At 34.1% G+C, this 20,290-nt stretch overlaps 3 non-coding genes across 3 annotated transcripts; 1 reads left to right on the top strand and 2 right to left on the bottom strand.

Annotated features, from left to right (window-relative positions):
• The first annotated feature begins 11,539 nt into the window (after window positions 1-11,539).
• Window positions 11,540-11,612, top strand: TRNAK-CUU (transfer RNA lysine (anticodon CUU)). The gene has a single exon. It is a non-coding gene; the product is annotated as a tRNA-Lys (tRNA).
• A 2,415-nt stretch (window positions 11,613-14,027) lies between these two features.
• Window positions 14,028-14,099, bottom strand: TRNAQ-UUG (transfer RNA glutamine (anticodon UUG)). The gene has a single exon. It is a non-coding gene; the product is annotated as a tRNA-Gln (tRNA).
• Window positions 14,100-14,346: 247 nt separating this feature from the next.
• Window positions 14,347-14,418, bottom strand: TRNAQ-UUG (transfer RNA glutamine (anticodon UUG)). Its single transcript has one exon. It is a non-coding gene; the product is annotated as a tRNA-Gln (tRNA).
• Between the last annotated feature and the right edge of the window lie 5,872 nt (window positions 14,419-20,290).

Genomic DNA, 20,290 nt, shown 5'->3' with positions numbered 1-20,290 from the left:
TGAATGTATTCCTAGGCGGTGTGCGGGGTACGTCTGTCCGAGCTGTTGACACGGCTAAGTGGCGTACATAACACGCTATAAGAGAGGTCATTGCTGGTGGAGTGCGTAATGCGCCTATTCGAGTTGAAAATGCCAAGTCTGCAATAGTCGGCGTACGAATAATGTTTTCTACGTCGAATACCGGCTTACGACACACCCTTATCCGAGGCAAAAACACGATATCTGTGATAAGTCTATGATAACCGACGAACGAAACACCCTTATTCGAGGCAAAGACCCGAAGTCGTTTTATAAGCTGCAAACGAAACACGCTTATACGAGCTGTCCACGAAGTCGTTCTATAAGCGGCAAACGAAACACGCTTATACGAGCTGTCCACGAAGTCGTATATAAGCGGCAAACGAAACAATGTGGAAATCGTTTGAACAACGAGTTATACCGAACAAATTAATCACTATAATGAAGGCTATGTACTCCAATGCCGACCATGTTCCCAACAATATAAAGTTTTTTTACCAGACTTAAAACAATCAAATGAGATTGAAACTTCAACCAAATCAAACAAAAAACAGCGGATGGCATGCGCAGGGGAATTTGAAATAAATTCCAACAACAATCACTCACAGGCAACTGTGGTGATGTTATCTTCAACTTACAGAGCTCGATGAGTTCTTAGTTGATATGTGCTGATAGTCGTTTGCAAATATTTTTGTTCTGATGTTTTTTGGGAAAGCCGAAAAGTGAGTGTGATTCTCATTTATTTGAGAATACTAGACACTTTAAGAGTTCGTTTTTTCGCATAAAAAAGCATCATTTCAGAAAGCTGAAAACCAATTGATAATTCCCTTCGGCAGGTCCAAAGTTAGGGTTTTGAGGCAAAAAGTCACAGGGACAAGCTAGAACTTCAAAATTTCGTGCAGATATTTATAATCGGCCTACAAACGAATCTCCAAAATTTGGTTGATTTCGGTTCATATATCAAGTAATTGATGGACCAAACACGCAAATTCAATCCAATTATGATGAAGTTTGGACAATGCTATCGAATTCTGACTATAAATAAGTTTACCAAGTAATATTGAAATCGGTTCAGATTTGGATATAGCTCCCATAGATATAATCGCCCGTTTTGAGGTATTCAGTGCACCAAATACGCAAATTCTGTCTAATTTTGATGCAAATTGGAAAGAAAATGTCGCGGAATTCGGCAATAAATAAGTTTGCCAAGTTACATCTAAATCGGTTCAGATTTGAATATATCTCACATATACATTTTCCATCCGATTTGAGGTTTATTGTACAATAAATTCGTAAAATACATCCGATCCGGATTAAATTCTGTACTTTAGCAAGGAGTAGATTCGGTCAATTTTTGTTATATTCAGTTCAGAGTTAACTATAGTCCTATTTTTTTCATCCTATTTAGTGTTAAGTTGATAAGATAGGGTATCGCATAGTCGGCCCCGTCTGACTTTTCCTGCGAACAGACGTTTTTATTTGGTTAAGGCTTGCACAAATGTTATTAATTTGTTTAACTCCCTTCATGTAGTTGTCTTTGACACATTAAATTTCGCAGAAATCCAGTCTATAACATGTTTAGGTTTTCCAACCAAAAATTAACAATATTAAAAATTTAAAGTTTTACAAAATCTGGAAACGGATTTCTTTTTAATTCGCAAGTATACGCAAGATGTCTTTTCAAAAACTGTTAGCTGATATCGTCACCTTCACCAAATACATATATTTCCGTGAATACGCCCCGATACCGAAAGTTCTACTCCAAAGAACACATGGACGATACCACAGACTACATCAAAAACAGCACTTACTGGCACAACACATCTACTATTATATTTACATTTTTAATAATAATCTTAATTTACGATTACCCGTATTTTCCATTTAAAGAAATATATAATATCGCCTTGGGCCGTTGCCAGATTCGATTTTTTTGGTTTTGGAGGTTTGAAAGTGTTATGAATATAATTCCGTTTTTAATTGATTTCAATCACTGACTTGAAAAAATGACTAATTGCCTCAAAAATCATCGTGCATTGAGGTAATATTCCAGACTTAAAAACAATCAAAACAGAACTTGAAATTTTAAAAGAGTATTAAAATCATTTTTGTTATGTAATATTGATATAGTTCTGTAGTGCGATTCTGTAACTCCTTAACGACAGAATTAACGACGAATGTCGGTAGTTAACGATAATTTTCGGTAAGTGCTATTCTGTAACCAATTTTAACGATTTTTGTCGGTAAATTTTGTCGTTAATTACCGAAAATTATTGTTAAGTTAACAACCAAAAAAAAGTTGTTGTTAAGTCTTAACGACAGTACATTATTGCAATATTTTGTTGATTTCTTTTAAAACGGCGTTTTTATGTGAGCATATGTTATGTTAATGAGAAGTGTACACAAGGTAAATTCTGCCTTATTGAGAAAAATCTTCTTAAAGCGTTTACATAAGGGTTAACTATGTATGATAACATGGGTCAGCTTCGCCACTGTTGTGCTTTCGCTAGCGCCGATTTTATTGAAACTGCATAAAGATCATCAAAGTTCTCTTTGATCTTCGATTAACTCATAAATTTCCTTTAGACCACCTTCATGTAGCTCAACAGTGGCGAAGCTGCCCCATGCTATCCTACATATGAAGACTACGCTAACCTTTGTTTTACTTACTAAAGAGGAAAAACGTTAGCTAATGCTTCAAAAGAACTCAAGTGTGGTACTGCTATGTAAGACCTATACCAATGTCCTTAACACTATCTTTCTAAGAGGCTTTCGTTGGCTTTAATTCAGCATTGAGGCCAACACGTGAATAGCATTACTATAACCTACTTTGTTCTGTGATAATCTTATAGATTTTAACTCAGCATCACTAACAATCAAAATGCTAAAAATGGCGTATAAGCTTGGATTTTCGAACTTTTCATACTCTCCGCTATGAAAAATTTCATTTAATGTGGGCGTGAATTGAATATGTGAAAATATAAACTCAAATGACGGTAACGTGGATCCACGATCACTGAAGGGGCTTAAGTCATGTCAAATATCAAAGCTGAATTTCCATACAGAGCGCCACAACCCAAAATATGATCCCAACTTTTAATTAAAAAAATACAACTGCGCTTTTAAAAAAGATTAATGATGGTTTTATCACTTTTATTACTTTTAAATCACACACACAATAAAAACATCTTAAGAAATCCTTCTTTACTGGCATCCGTATTCATCCGAAAGACACACATTTGAGCCAAATTCCTTCAAAAATCTGAATTGTTTCCTTCTTAAACGCTTTATGTTTTGTACTCGCGACGAAATAATGTTTTCAGCTTCAAAATATATTTTAATAAATATTAAAATATAATATTTGACATTTCCTTCCTATCGATTTTCGTCGGTATGAGTTAACGATTTCTACAATCGTTAACATAAAGTTACAGAATAGCACATTCGTTAACTCAACCGAATATTTTCGTTAACTACCGATGTCGGTTCGTTATTAAAAAAAGTTACAGAATCGCACTACTGATGTAATTTTTAACCACTTGTTCTTCATTTTATAAAATAAATATTTATGTAAATTTACTATTTGATCTCATATTAGTTGTTTTCAAATTTAAAAATAACAAGTTTAAAGTTGGATGTAGTTAAAATTGATTACTTTTGGGGATGGCAGAGAAGACTAGTTTCGTCCAACGCCACTTGGACTCATCATTTCTCTTAATTCTTTGTATTGAAACATGGAATCCTTCCCCAATTTTATGACGACTCGAGCTCAAGACTGATGAATTCGTTTAAATGCGAACCAAATTAACTACTCCCACTGTCATGTGTCTCCACATTGCAGAGAATGCACATAACTATTTTGATAGTTGTCGAAAAATAACAACAACCAATCGTCCACGGTGCTTTGTGTCTATTTTTAGATTCACTTTGGCAGTTTTGTTGAGATTTGTGTTTTACTTACTATTTGTAAATATGTAAGTCAAGCGTAATCTTGAGCTCGAGTCGTCAATAAAATTGGGGAAGGATTCTTTGTTTCAATACAAAGGACTAAGAGAACTGATGAGTCGAAGTGGCGTTGGACGAAGCTAGTCTTCTCTGTCATCCCCAAAACTAATCAATTTTAACTACAACCCACTTTAAACTTCTTGTTTTTAAATTTGAAAGCAACAAATATGAGATTAAGCTTGACTTACATACAAATAGTAAGTAAAACACACATCTCAACAAAACTGCCAAAGTGAATCTATCTATGTAAATTTTAAAATTAAACGTTCGTACACGAAATTGTAAACCAATTAGGACAATTTGTTTGAATTGTAAAGTAATACTCATGGTTCAATTATTAGAAGGTTGGGCAGGTTCATGAAATTATAAAAAAACAACCCTGATGCCGGTTTGCTTATAACTTCAAATGTATAATAACAAATGCAACAGGTTTTTTATATTTGAAATATTGTCAAATATTTAAATTGAAATATTTTATATATGTATGTCTCTACACGCACAGAAAAAATATTTTTCGCTTTTGTTGGAACAAAAATATATGTTTTGGTTCCAAAAATGTATTTGTTTTGTTCAAACATTGTAATCCAAATCCAAAAATACCATCTTTTGTTCCAAACATAGAAAACAAAAACAACTTTCGAATTTCCGCAATATTGTTAAAATCGTTAACAATACCGATTGTAGGAACTATCATAATCTAATTTTGTTTACAAAAAGTATTGTCAATACAGAAAACCAGCCCAGAAATTTTTGATTTGAGTGCATATACTTCTCATATACACTTTTCGCATAACTTGGATATAAATGTCGCGTATAATATTGCAATCATTGATGAACACAATACATGGTTTGCTGCATTGGCTGACAACAAAGACAAACAAAAAGCCACAAGAACCCACCACAACATAAGGAATAATTAAACACCATAACAAACATGAAAAGGAAAGAAGAATGAAACAAAACAGAAACAAATAAAAACAAGACTCTCACAAGTACACACAAAAACAAAGGTAAAGGCAGCACGTCATACAAACACACCACAACTCACCAAAATTGTTTTTTCAACACGGCATCGAATAGCGAGAGAAGAAAAACAAATTTTCGAAGAAAAGAGAGAAATATTGTTCAGTTGACACAAACTATTTTTGGATTTACAATACTACATGAGGAATCCAACAATATGTTAACAATACATATTTTGCTCTTGGAATATTGTTGGATCAAACATATTTTTTTCTCTGCGTGTACGTCAAGGCTGTCCACTAATGGAATGTAAGCTGGGATAATGCTAAAATTGATCAAGAAGGGGCCAGGTATAATATAGGAGGCTGAATAAGCAGATCTAGCATTGCAGTTGATATTTGCCTTCTGTCACACAATACCTGTGATATGCAGGATAATAGTACGTTTATATAAAGGGTTGTCCATTTTGTGGTTTCAAAAGTAAAAGTAAATAAAGCACATATAAAATATGTTATTTCGTGATATTTCTTTTTTATTATAAAGTTTGAACGTTGACTTTTTATGTGAAACACTACATCATTTAAATGACCTTTACGCGAACTGTTGCAAGCATGGAATTTTTGAGGTCGTTTTCGACCACTTTTTTTTACAAATATTGGGCGGTATCTCAGCCATAACTTGACGAATGTTGGTTTTTAATTGCTCAAGAGTTGACAGTTTATCTGCATAAACACCGTCTTTCGCGTAGCCCCCCTAAAAAAGTCTAATGATGTCAAATCACATGATCTTGGTGGCCAGTTGATATCGCAACGACGAGAAATAACGCGGCCAGGAAATGTCTCCTGCAATAAAGCCATATACGCCCGAGTTGTGTGGCATGTGGCACCGTCTTGTTGAAACCACATATTCTCCAAGTCGTATTCTTCAATAGCAGGTCATTCCGCTCCGAATTGACCGTGACAGTCGTTTTCGAAGAAGAATGGTCTAATCACACTTTCGGACCAAAGACCGCACCAAACAATGAATTTTTCTGGATGTAATGGCCTCTCTTCAATTACCTGAGGATTCTCAGAAATCAAAATACGACATTTTTGTTTATTAACATACTCACCGAGCGAGAAATGTGCTTCAAAAGCTGAAAATATTGTTCAAAAATCACGAAAAATCAATCAAACAAAAACTCAAAATTTTTGTAGTAGGTTTTGATAATTTTTATGCGTTTTGTGATAGTTAAGCGATCCATTTTGGTTGGTAAATGTCAGACTTTCAACGGAAAATAAAAAAATTGATTTAACAACTTTAGCTTCGTTCCAGAACTAAAAAGTTTTTACACATTTAACACATTTTAAACATTTTTACCCGAAATGCGTTCCCGTACACCAAAAAAGTTGCAAAATGTTCACTTCTCTTTGAACAAAAAATGGCGCTGAATGGCTCTCTCTTTAGAAACTTTTTACACGACAAATTTGAGCAAGCAAAAATGTGCAACATGTTTGCCGCCTTCCGATTGGCTGACATGCCGACTTTGACATTTGTTCCAGATTAGATTCACTTTGGCAGTTTTGTTGTGATGTGTGTTTACTTTTTATTTTTAAAGTAAGACCCAGCTTAATCACAGATTTGTTGTTTTCATATTTTAAAATATGCGGCTACGAGAGTTTTTGAATGTTTCTGTTGAATTCGCATTTAAACGAATTCGTCGGTCACATTTATTCTTGAGCTCGAGTCGTCATACAATTGGGGAAGAGTTCTTTGCTTCAATGCAAAGAACTAAGAGAACTGATGAGTCCAAGTGGCGTCGGACGAAACTAGTATTCTCTGCCCTTCCCTAAAGTAAATCAATTTTAACTACACCACTTTAAAAACTTGTTGTTTTTAAAATTTGAAAACAACAAATATGTGATTAAGCTGGGTCTTACTTTAAAAATAAAAAATTTGTTCCAGATTTTTTGACGTTTCCGCCATTTTTCCGTTCCCCTACATTTTGGAAAAATGTGTGCGTAGAACTCATTTTTGACAGTTTTCTCTTTTTAACATTTTAGCATTAAAAAAGTACTGGTACGAAGCTTTTGTTTGACAAATGTCGAATTCCAGACCCATACTTTTGAAACCACGAAATGGATAACCCTTTATAACCGGATTTACCAAACCCACTGGGTTTCAAATGGTAATTTCATAGCTTATACACTCCGGTTCATCTGAATAGAACCAACAAATATTTGCCTACAAATACCGTTATATCTGACGATAGGAGAGGAATTGTAAATTATATTTTTGTGAACATTACACAAATCCTTTGTCAGATGTGTTAAACTTTTACAAAAAAAAAAAAATATTTATAATTATAAATAAAGGCCGTGAGTGTTGACAACAAATATTTTGCAGCAATTTGTATTAGGGTCTTGGAATTTGATAAAAATCGATGCTTAGAGCACCAAAAAATATACTTATGAAGAAATCGGTAGAAACAATTTATAATGTCAAAATTTTATACTGAATTATGTCAAATTTTTCAAGACTACAATAAAATTACAAAAAAGTCACATTTGATAGGTTTATGAGTCCGAAATAGAGGAAATATGGTAAAGATATCTCAAATTTCTACCTTTCAATCCAAAAATAGATATTTTTGGGAAAGTGAATGCAAATCGACGGGTTCCATCCAGTTTCGTTGGCTGTGGACATATGTAGGTCCAAAAAATAAAGAAAATCCCACCACGGAACGTTTCATGTCAACGTCAAGGGTTTCGATTTAGAAGATATCGCATAACATGAAAAGCAGAGAAACATGGGCGCTCTTTTTGTTTAATAACGGATCAGTAGTGCGATTCTGTAACTTTTTTTAATAACGAACCGACATCGGTAGTTAACGAAAATATTAGGGTGAGTTAACGAATGTGCTATTCTGTAACTTTATGTTACCGATTGTAGAAATCGTTAACTCATACCGACGAAAATCGATAGGAAGGAAATGTCAAATATTATATTTTAATGTTTATTAAAATATATTTTGAAGCTGAAAACATTATTTCGTCGCGAGTACAAAACATAAAGCGTTTAAGAAGGAAACAATTCAGATTTTTGAAGGAATTTGGCTCAAATGTGTGTCTTTCGGATGAATACGGATGCCAGTAAAGAAGCTTTTTTGAGATGTTTTTATTGTGTGCGATTTAAAAGTAATAAAAGTGATAAAACCATCATTAATCTTCTTTAAAAGAGCAGTTGTATTTTTTTAATTAAAAGTTAAGATCATATTTTGGGTTGTGGCGCTCTGTATGGAAATTCAGAACGTTGTAAAAATAGCTAGTTTTGCCATACGATGACTGAGCTTTGATATTTGACATATATTCACATATTCACGCCCACATTAAATGTAATTTCTCATAGCGGAGAGTATGAAAAGTTCGAAAATCCAAGCTTATACACCATTTTAGCATTCTGATTGTTAGTGATGTTGAGTTTAAATCTATAAGATTATCACAGAACAAAGTAGCTTATAGTAATACTATTCACGTGTTGGCCTCAATGCTAAATTAAAGCCAAGGAAAGCCTCTTAGAAAGATAGTGTTACATTGGTATAGGTCTTACATAGCAGTGTGGTACCGTGGTTCTTTTGAAACATTAGCTAACGTTTTTCCTCTTTAATAAGTAAAACGAAGGTTAGAGCAGTCTTCATACGTAGGGTGGCATGGGGCAGCTTCGCCACTGTTGCGCCTTCGACAGCGCCGATTTAATTGATGCTACATAAGGGTGGTACAAGGGAAAGTTATGAGTTATTCGAAGATCTACAAGTTCTTTTTGATAATCTTTACGCAGCTTCAATAAAATCGGCGCTGTCGAAAGCACAACAGTGCCGAAGGTGCCCCATGTTATTCTACACAGTTAAAACTTATGTAAATGCCTTAAGAAGATTTTTCTCAATAGGGCGGAATTTACCTTGGTTGCCTTCTTTATTATCTTCATATATGTTCATATAAAAAACGCCGTTGTTAAAAGAAATCATCAAAATGCAGCAATAATGTACTGTCGTTAAGACTTAACAACTACTTTTTTTTTTTGTTGTTAACTTAACAATAACTTTCGGTAATTAACGACAAAATTTACCGACAAAAATCGTTAAAACTGGTTACAGAATAGCACTTACCGAAAATTATCGTTAACTACCGACGTTCGTCGTTAATTCTGTCGTTAAGGAGTTACAGAATCGCACTACAGAAATATTTTTTCGGTACTTATACCATGAGTAAAAGTTGTGTGGACACCATAACCATCAAAATTAAATATTTTCCTTTCGAAAAAATTAACGCCTGCCGTCCCTTATCGATAAATTGTTTCTTCACATAAAATGTCTTAGAACCTTTCGAAATTCCCAGGACTTGATGGTGACATGGAGCTTTCGGCGGTGGGATTTTCTTTATTTTGTGGACCTATAAATGTCCACAGCCAACGAAACTGGGTGGAACGCTCGATTTGCATTCACTTTCCCCAGATAATATATCAATTTTTGACTCTACCGATTTCTTCATAAGAATATTATTTGGAGCTCTAAAGGGGTGAGTACATAAGCTGCTTCATTTCTGACATAATAAAAATAAAAGAATAAAGAAGGCCGAGCAAATTTCGAACTGGGTTGCCCTTTTCTTTTTTATTCTTTTATCAGAAGTAAGCAAGGTAAGCAGGCAAGGCAGCTTATGTACGCAGGCCTTAAGCATCGATGTTCATCAAATTCCAAGACCCTAAAGGCCTGCGTACATAAGCTGCTCTGCCTGATTGCCTTGCTTTCCTGCTTCATTTTTGACATAATGAAAATAAAAGAATATAGAAGTCCGAGGAAATTTCGAACTGGGTTGCCCTTTTCTTTTTTACTCTTTTATCAGAAGTAAGTAAGGTAAGCAGGCAAGGCAGCATGTCTTAATACACATTTTTGCACGGTCTTTATTTATAAATATAAATAGTTTTTTGTAAAAGTTTACCACATCTGACAAAGGATTTGTGTAAATTCTTATGGTGGTTCTATCTGGTGAACCATTAAAACATGCTAATATTTTGACGGTATTTGCAGGCAAATATTGTTTGGTTTTTTTTTCTATTCAGATGAACCGGAGTGTATTTCAAATAATTCCTCATAAAGAAGGTTAACGCGGCAAAAGGCTATAATATGAACATGGCCTAAGATAAATGATAAAAATTTAAAGTTTTTAAATAAATTTAAAATTATTTTTCGTTGTCAAGTTCTTGAAGATCCCGAAGCTCTAAAATCGGACAATTGCCAACAAAAGGGGAAGGATATTGATTCCACCTTAGCATATCATAAGATTTCCCCAAACATAAATCAATTTCGAAGATGGACTATAACGGACAACTCTTTACAGTTCCTTTCTTCGTGGCCAAGTTCAAGCTTTCTGACATATTGACGCAAAATTTCTGCAAAATCCTACGTTGATCAACTTAAAGTTCCTAGGAATGACTTTCAAAATTGGATTACTTCCAAAATGGAATATATCGGTCAGGTACCTCCTGCGCAAAAATTCAACACTGTTGAACTTGATTCCAGTTCAATACTACTTCTGGGATCCTGTTGGAATTTTAATATTGGATATTTTACTTCCCTAACAATGCTCATCTCAATTCGATGTTCTTGACAATTTTATTAAATATATTTAATAGGTATTTATTTGCGATAAAAAAGTCATAAACTAATAGACATCACTTGAAGCTTATAATGAAGCCTTATAAATGTAATATTTAACATACATTATTTATTTTTGTATGTGAAGTTAATATTCAATTCTATAAAACTAAGAGTATTAATGTCAATGTTGTCCATAGGTTAAGATTGTCTAAATATGCTAAGAAATAAAGAGTAGATAAATATTTTCTTATCAATGTTTTTATTTTTGATAAACTATTCACTATGCACATTCACATTTATTATTTACAACACTAATAAATTACTTGTGTTTTTAGCGCTTTATACGATTTTTTTTATTATTTTTCAGTCTTCTTCTGTTGTATTAGTAAATAAGTATTTTTTATAATGTATTCAAATATAGTGTGGAAAACATCAATCATTTCAGGTACACAAAATCATCATCTACTATATATATAACTGTAACACTTTTTCTAAGAATGATATTTAACTAAATTTAATTGTTAAGAAAGAAAAACAACAAACAGGTTTTAATTGTAAGACAAATCCAATGTAGTTGTTGAAGAAATAAAAGAAAAATAAATTAAAGTTTATAATATTTTTTTCGTGTCGTCTATGAAAGTATTGGATCGTATGGACAGTAAGGCTTGGATAGGTTTTCATTACAACAATGGACTTAAGCACTTAAAAACCAAATAGAGTCTGTGATATATGTATGTATATGAGGAACCCTAGCCGGGTCCTAAATTGAAAAAACGGGAGGCAGATCTGCCCAATTAAAATTAAATAGTTTTTTTAATCAAACAATAATAGCATTTGTTGTATTTTTTAGTTTTTATATTTAGAAAATAAAAATTTTATTTTAAATTTACAAATAAGATATTTGGCAGCGGTCGCCCAACTGCCCGGCTAGCTCAGTCGGTAGAGCATGAGACTCTTAATCTCAGGGTCGTGGGTTCGAGCCCCACGTTGGGCGCAAATAGCTTTTTTTCTATTATCAACTGTTAATATTACAAGGTAACAAGTAAAAAAGTGTCAGTCGGCTTTGTCGACAGATATATACCCTCAGCCAATGTGAAGTGAAACTTTCACCTACGGACTGATCGAATGTATTTAAGGTCTCTTCAGAATTTTGTGGTCCTTTTTGGACATTTGAACTTGCCGACAAAAATCTGGATTAGGAATTAACTGCACTAAGACACAAATTTTGAACTTTTTTGGGGGAGGACCGATATGGGCCATTTTAGAAGGTAAACTAAATTTTGACAAACTATAAGGAGATCCAAAGTTTGGACCAAATTAGTTGCCCCATTCAAGTCATATCGTCATAGCATTTTAGTGAAATTTTTCTAAATATTGGGGAGAAGTACCGGAAGTTGGGGAGCGCTATTGCCCCATGAAACTAAGTTTGGGCAATATCGCAAACAGGCAAAATCGGTTGAACAGTTCGAGAGTTATCGTGCTCTCCGACCGCCACCTTTCGGGCTGTTTTCCTAAAAAATATGGACTTGCCCTTAAAAAACATTTACCGTCGTAATGGAGGTAGCGAATGCAAATCGCTTCAACAAAAATCAGAGTGATTCGAGAGCAGGTCTTAAAGTGAATTTATCCGAAATATTGTGTGAGAGGTACCAGAAGGTGTAGACAAATATATTCCATATTCCATATTCGAACCTGATCTATATCTGGTGGATATATTAGGATGTGCAAAGTATAGTTTACATCGGTCACTCCCTTCCAGAGTTATCGTGCGCACAATGTTTCCGAACATTTTTGAACTTTTGTGGGGGAGGTACCTGAAGGGGTGGACCGATATGGCTTATCTTCGAATTTAGACTAAGTTTGAACAAAATATTACGAAAGCCAAATTTTGGACCTAATCGGCAGATCCCTTCGAGAGTTATCATGCGCTCCAACCACTACCCACGATGTCATAGGGGCTTTTTGCATCTTTCAGGCTATTTTCTCAGGAAGTATGGACTTGCCCGTGATGAAATTTGTACCGTCGAATGCGTGGAAGTGAATACAAGCTGTTGCAACAAAAATAAAATCGAATCGAGAGCAGGCCCTAATCTGAACTTATCCGAAATTTTGTGTGGGAGGTACCCGAAGGAGTGAACCGATTGAGTCCATATTGGAACCTCATCTAAGTCTGGTGGAAATTTCACGATGTGCAAAGTATGGACCAAATCGGTTAGTTCCTTCAAGACTTATCGTGCCCAAAAATTTTCCGAACATTTTGGAACTTTTGTGGGGGAGGTACCTGAAGGAGTGGACATATATGGCCCATCTTCGAACTTAAATCAAATCTGGACAAAATATTTCGATACCCAAAATTTGAACCGAATCGATTGAGCCGTTCGAGAGTTATCGTGCGCACCAGCCAGCCAGACAGACGGACGGACATTGCTAGATCTACTCAAAATTGTCTGTCGTACAAACATACTTGGGGTCTAAAACCATTATTTCGATGAGGCACATTTTTGGTCGTATCAAAGTGTAAATACCCTCTTTAGCCTAAAGGCTGAGGGTATAATGAAGTTATAGCTCTTTAAATATGAAAAATATTTCCCAGGTAATCTAAGGCGATAATCATATGAAAATAAAGCGACATATAAAATAACATTTTGTGAAAAATTTGTTGATAATACTAAAAGTTTTGGATGGGGATTCGATGAGTGGGCTATAAATATAACATTTTAGTCCAGAAAGTTGACATTAACTACAATGTACCGTTATCAAGAAATCAAAATTTAAATTTGATAAAAAAATCAAAATTCTTAATATCTAGTGAGCAGATCTTTTGATTGCCACCTATTGCCACCTTGGCTCCTGTTTTCCTAATTAATATTTGTGGCTTTGAATTTTGTGGAAACATGTGTTGTGATTTGCGTTGTTTCGCTTTGCGTCGGAACCAATCATTAACGCAAATCGAGGTATTAGTGTATGAGGAATTTGTGTGCTGATTACCTACCCGTTTGAACAAGAGTTAGCTGCGACGATAATACTGTGTCCATTTACTGTATTACCTACATTGTGCGTTATTGGTTCATGTCTTTGATATCATTCTCAAGCGAGTTGTGTTTATATGTTAGTCAGTGGTGAATTTTTATGATTCCCATACTTTGTGGATGCTATTTGATTCGTGTTGTAAACTTCGTTTTGTAAAATGAAGTCATTTAAAGGTCTAAAATTTAGACAGTATTAAAAATTCAGCAACCCGGCTTTTTGAATTTTATTACATAGTGTCGACAGGTAGGTGCAAGCAGCATATGGAGGGCTGAGAACGTAATTTCCATACGAATGAGAACCACTCTTCTTTTAACTTAAATCATTTTTTATTTTTAAATCAATTTATTTTTTAAATAATAAAAATTGCATTTTCAATTGCAGGTTCTACCGAGATTTGAACTCGGATCGCTGGATTCAAAGTCCAGAGTGCTAACCATTACACCATAGAACCGTACGATGACTACACATGTTTTACGAGGATTTTTTATTAAGTTGTATTTAACTAATAAAAATTAATATTTATTTTTAATAAAAATTAACACTGTTGGCATGTAAATTAGTATTTAAATTAAATCTTCTACAACATAATTTTTGTTTTATTTTTAATAGTTTATTAACTATATATTATTCTTTTTAATACAACAGTGAATTTTATATTAATCTTTAATATCATATTAAAAAATGATTTTGGCGATTTTAGGTTCTACCGAGATTTGAACTCGGATCGCTGGATTCAAAGTCCAGAGTGCTAACCATTACACCATAGAACCCTATATGAAGATAGTGTCAAAGCCGCCACTTCAATATGTGGTGAAAAAAGAGAAAAACAACCATTTCGTTTTTGCCGATGGTAAAAGCGTTTTTAACAGCAGTGTAGATGTTTGTGTCTGTGAAATGTGGTCAGTTGGATTATGTATGCCGCTAACAGCAGGCATATCGATGGGGTCTATGTTATGCCGTAATGTTATTACAATAAACTATTGTTGTACAATAAATCGGATATAAGAGATTCAGTACAAATTTATGTTTATTTAAAATTAATGGCTTTAACTAATTAACTGCGTGTTGCGTGTGCGTTCAAAAAACAAAAATAAAATACATGTATTTGTTTTTGTTGTCAATTTGAAATACATGTATTTTGTTTTTGTTTTTTTGAACGCACACGCAACACGCAATTAATTAGGTAAAGCCTTAAACCAATTAAATTTTGTTTTACGTAAAATATGTATATAAAAGCGTTCGAGTAACAATATTTGACAACTCAAAAAACTTTTGTGATTTTTTATTAATTGTTCAAAACAAAACAGAATAAAATATAATTAAAATAAATTAAGCTACAGTTTTTTATTCATAACTGCACTTGCACGGTGCTCTTGAATCAAATTGAAATGGAAGGTGCTTTTACACCTGCGAAGTATTTGCGGATTCTTAAACTACAATGTTCATAGATGAGAAAAATCAAAAAACAAAAAAAAAAAAAAAAATCGCCGGTGCGCTTTTTAAATAAATCGCGATTCATGTTGACGTTTTTAGGGGTTGTTTAGGTTTTCACGATTTTGCTTAGAAGCCGCAAGTCCTTTCAAAATAAGACTTGAGAAAATGTTGTAGCTATGAAAATTCTCTACAAGATTGACCTTTACGGTATTTTCGTACGTTTTACCATTTTTGAGATATTGAAGTTCAAATTGGGACAATACACTGACTGTATCGCCCCTTATAAAACAATGCCATGAAAGGTGCGCCTTAACTAACTTTTAATGGAAACCGCTTACACAGGAGAAGTTTTTGTGAATTCTGAAACAACAATGTTCATAGATGAGAAAAATCCAAAAACAAGAAAAAATCGCTGTAGGGACTTTTAAATAAATCGCGGTCAAAATTCACATCTTTAGGTGTTTTTTTAGGATTTCACGATTTTGCTTGGAAATCGCAAGTTCAATCGAAAGGGAGCTAAAGAAAATATTGTAGCTGTGAAAATTCTCTACAGGATTGATGTTTATGATTTGTTCTCAGGCTGTACCATTTTTGAGATAAAGAAGCTAAGTTTACATTTTTAGGTTTTTTAGGGTTTTCGCGATTTTGCTTGAATACGGCAAGTCTTATCGGCATGGGACCTGAGAAAATTTTAGAGCTGTGAAATTTCTCTACAAAACTGGTTTATGTAATTTTTCATAGGTTGTACCATTTTTTTGATATATGTATAAGTTTTTGTTGGGAAATTGCAGAATTGAATTGAATTTGAATTGTCTCAAGTTCAACTTCTATATCTCAAAAGTTGTAAAACCTACGAAAATATCATTAGGGTCAATCTTGTAGAGAATTTTATATAGCTACAACATTTTCTTTATTCCCATCGCAAAAACCTAAACAACAATAAAGCGCTCCGGCGATTTTTTTGTTTTTTGCAAATTTTTCATCTGTGAACATTGTAGTTTCAACTAGCGGTTTCCAAGCAAAATTATTTATTTAAAAAGCGCTCCGGCGATTTTTTTTGTTCTTTTTTTTTGCAAATTTTTCATCTGTGAATATTGTAGTTTCAGAATCCGAAAAAACTTCCAGGTGTAAGCACCTTCTATTTAAATTTGATTCATAAATATAATTTTATATTTATTATTTTTATACCCTACACCACAATGTGGAAAGGGTATTATAAGTTTGTTTTGGTACAAATGCATGTAAACACCGCGAAATATTCGCCGGAAACCCCCAATGTGGTATACCAATCTTCATATCTCGACGAGATAAAGCGATTTTGAGATGTTTGTCCGTCCGTCCGTCTGTCCATTATAAATTGTAAACACGCTCCAGGCCGCAATTATGGACGATCGTCACGAAATTTTGTATGGAGGTCGGGTTCAGACCAGAATAGATCCCTATTTTTATTGGTGATGATCGTGGAACATTTAGCGGGTGAAATGGACCAAAAACATAATTTTTATCTAATTTTGTAGCGGCTCTGTAGGTCGTAATAATAGTCCGATCAACGCGAAATTTTAAACAAGGTAAGGGTATATGAGATGATGATCAGATAATATTTAGAGGGTTAAATGGACCACAACTTTTGTGTGAAAATTGGGAAAATTTGTAAAATACAGCTTATATCTTTATTCTTGGAAGAAATATTCCGGGTAAATAAGTTGTACTTGGAAAATAAACTTTGACCTTTCTACATAGACAAATTAAGTAGAGACTTCGAACGCTCTCATTTTTCATTTCCTACCAGATGTCGCACGAAACGATTTGGGGCTAGTCATCTGACTCAAGGCAGACTGGGGCTAGTCAAATGACTCAACTTCGAAAACAATTTATTTGTTTTTCTACCAATTAGGGTCTTTGTTTGCAAACTTCGCCACTTTAAAATGTACTTTACATATGAAATTAACTATGCCACTCTTTTTGATAGGCATATAGTTCGTAAATGTTAATATTTTTAGGAGTTTTCGTTTGAGTGAAACAAGTAGTTGTCACTCAAACCACAAACATGCGTAAACGACATCTCTTTCGCCGCAGATAAATGGTGAGAGCCATTCTTTGTCTCTACATTAATTAGTCTATGGTAAGATTTTAGTTCGAAGAAAATGCCTAAAATTTTGGTTAATGATCTGATATAATTTAGCGGGTGAAATGGACCATTACTTTTGTATGAAAAATATATACATTTTATATTTGGTCCATATTTTAATTTCTGGAGCGCATATACCGCCAAAGTAGCCTACACATAAAAAAAGAACGACTGATCTGTCCACTGATACAAATTGCAATAATGAGTTTGGTAGATAACGGGGCTACTGCCTAATATAAAGTGGGTTTTCTGTAGAGAACCACATTTTCCTCCCATACTATAATTGTCTCTATCATGACAGAGAAATTCCCAGTTTGTGCATTATTGTGAATTAAGTGGAACCCAGGCGTATTAATAAAAAAAAAATATATCCTTAGGGCCTGTTCATGTATGTCGATAAGAAAATGAATGCGCAAGAGAAACTACCAAATTTGAGTGTGTTTTTCAAATTTGTTTTTTGGTTTGAAGCAAAAGCAAAGGCAATAATATTTCAAAAACTAAAGTTTGGGTGTGTTTCATGCGCACACATTTTCGTTTCGAAATACATAAACAGGGGCTTAATGTACATAGAAAATAGAAATTAGAATACAAAACATGGCACAATTACCCAGGTAGTGGTATGGTAAAATTTTGAATATGTTATGTCAACATTTTTTTTATAGAGGGATTTGACTTCTCATATACGAACGGCTGCAAAGTGGCCGAAATCACTGATCTAACGAATGGAGTATCGTTCTGAAATTTTGCACAAACTCAGTCTGTGTCCGTGGGTAATAATGGACTAAATATGAACATCAGCGGCTAATATTTTGGTATAGCCCCCATATAATGGTACCTCCAGGTATTCGGTATTTTGAGGATTTAAGCCACCCTTTCCTTCCAAATTAGTTGTAATTTGGTACTTAAGGTTTCTAGTGATCACTCCAAAAATTGTGGACATAGGTCCACTTTTGCGTATAGGTCCCTTTTAAAGTACCTCGCGATTTGCAGTATGTTGGGGTTTAAAACTACATTTTCCGGCCAAATGTGATTTGGAATTTGGGGACATAGGTCTACGTTTTGATATTATCCCCATATAACGGTACCTCCCAATATTCGGTATTGTTAGGATTTTGTCTATATTTTCAGACCAAATAAGCTGAATTTTGGTATAGGAGGTTCTCGTTTGTTATACATCTTCTCCACCAAAAATTGTGAACATACGTCTACATTTTGATGTAGCCCCCATATAACAGTATCGACAGATTTTGGGTATTTTGAGGGTTTAAGCTGTTTTTCAAGACCATTTATCAGCAAGATTTGCAGCTATTTGCGGCTAAATTGTGATTATTCGGAATCCAGGAAGTCCAAATTAATTAGTAAAAAAATTGGACTGGACCTTAGAGAACCTTTGTAGTTACGCTACATTTAACAAAAGTATATTGCACTAAAAACATAAAAAAATAATAATTTTTGAAAATTTATTGCCATATAACTATGTAACTTCAGGCTCAAAATTTTTTTTCAATTTCACTTTCACCTATCAATAAAAAATAAACTTTGTTTAGTTTTATTACGAATTTATTAAACAATTAAAAATATGAAATCAGGTTTTAGCAACAATTTTGTTAAAATCTGATGCATCTGATGACAGTGAATAACTGAGTGAATATTTACAACAACAAACATAACTTTAAATGTCAAATTATAGCTACATCGGTCTGAAAATGTAGCTAAAACCGTCAAAATACCGTAAATCGGGGGGTACCGTTATATGGGGACTATACCAAAACGTGGACCTATGTCCACAACTTTTGTTATATAAGTTTATTGACATTTAAGAACCCTAAATGTCAAATTATAGCTACATCGGTCTGAAAATGTAGCTAAAAACGTCAAATTACCGCAAATCGGGGGGTACCGTTGTATGGGGGCTAAACCAAAACGTGGACCTATGTCCACAACTTTTGTTATATAAGTTTATTGACATTTAAGAACCCTAAATGTCAAATTATAGCTACATCGGTCTGAAAATGTAGCTAAAAACGTCAAAATACCGGAAATCGGAGGGTACCGTTATATGGGGGCTATACCAAAACGTGGACCTATGTCCACAACTTTTGTTATATAAGTTTATTGACATTTAAGAACCCTAAATGTCAAATTATAGCTACATCGGTCTGAAAATGTAGCTAAAAACGTCAAAATACCGGAAATCGGAGGGTACCGTTATATGGGGGCTATACCAAAACGTGGACCTATGTCCACAACTTTTGTTATATAAGTTTATTGACATTTAAGAACCCTAAATGTCAAATTATAGCTACATCGGTCTGAAAATGTAGCTGAAAACGTCAAAATACCGTAAATCGGGGGGTACCGTTATATGGGGGCTATACCAAAACGTGGACCGATATATCCCATCTTCGAACTTGATCTTCCGACGGCTAAAAAATGGTATTCCCCAATTTTCAGCGAAATCGGTCAACAAATGTGACCTGTATGTTGCGAACGGACGGACGGACGGACGGACATGCATAAATCGACTCAGAAAGTGATTCTATGTATATCCCTAGAAGGAACTATGGGTCTATCTCGCATCCTTTTGTATGTTACATACAAATGCACTAACACATAATACCCCTTACCACATAGTGGTGTAGGGTATAAAAAGTAAAAACAAAATTTAAGTGGTGTACACACGATCAGTTTGACTGTCGATTTTTCGGAATTATCGATAACTGTCAAACAGTCCAGCAACCACAAAATATTTTGTGGTTGCCTGATGACTGACAAAAGTTAACGGCCACGATTATTTGAGCAAAACTGACAGTCAAAACTGATCGTGTGTACCCCACTTTAGTCAGCAGAGTGTCTGTAAGTCCCGGTTCACACTAGGTGATTTCATTGAAAAAATTGCATGAAATTATGCGTCTCTAGATCGACCTCCATAGTAGAGTAAAATCATAAAATTGCTGTAGTGGGGAATTCGATTTAAGAACACCTAATTTCATGAAATTTTTTAATGAAATTCATGCTAGTGTGGACCGGGACTAATCGATAAAATGGAAAACATTTCGCAATTTTACACTTTGATTTTT

Source organism: Musca autumnalis, unplaced genomic scaffold, assembly GCF_047663935.1.
Source record: "Musca autumnalis isolate F117 unplaced genomic scaffold, ASM4766393v1 scaffold_1, whole genome shotgun sequence".
In the NCBI taxonomy this organism is placed as follows: Eukaryota; Metazoa; Arthropoda; class Insecta; order Diptera; family Muscidae; genus Musca; species Musca autumnalis.
Note: the sequence above shows the minus strand (reverse complement) of the source record. Positions and strands in the feature narration are given on the sequence as shown.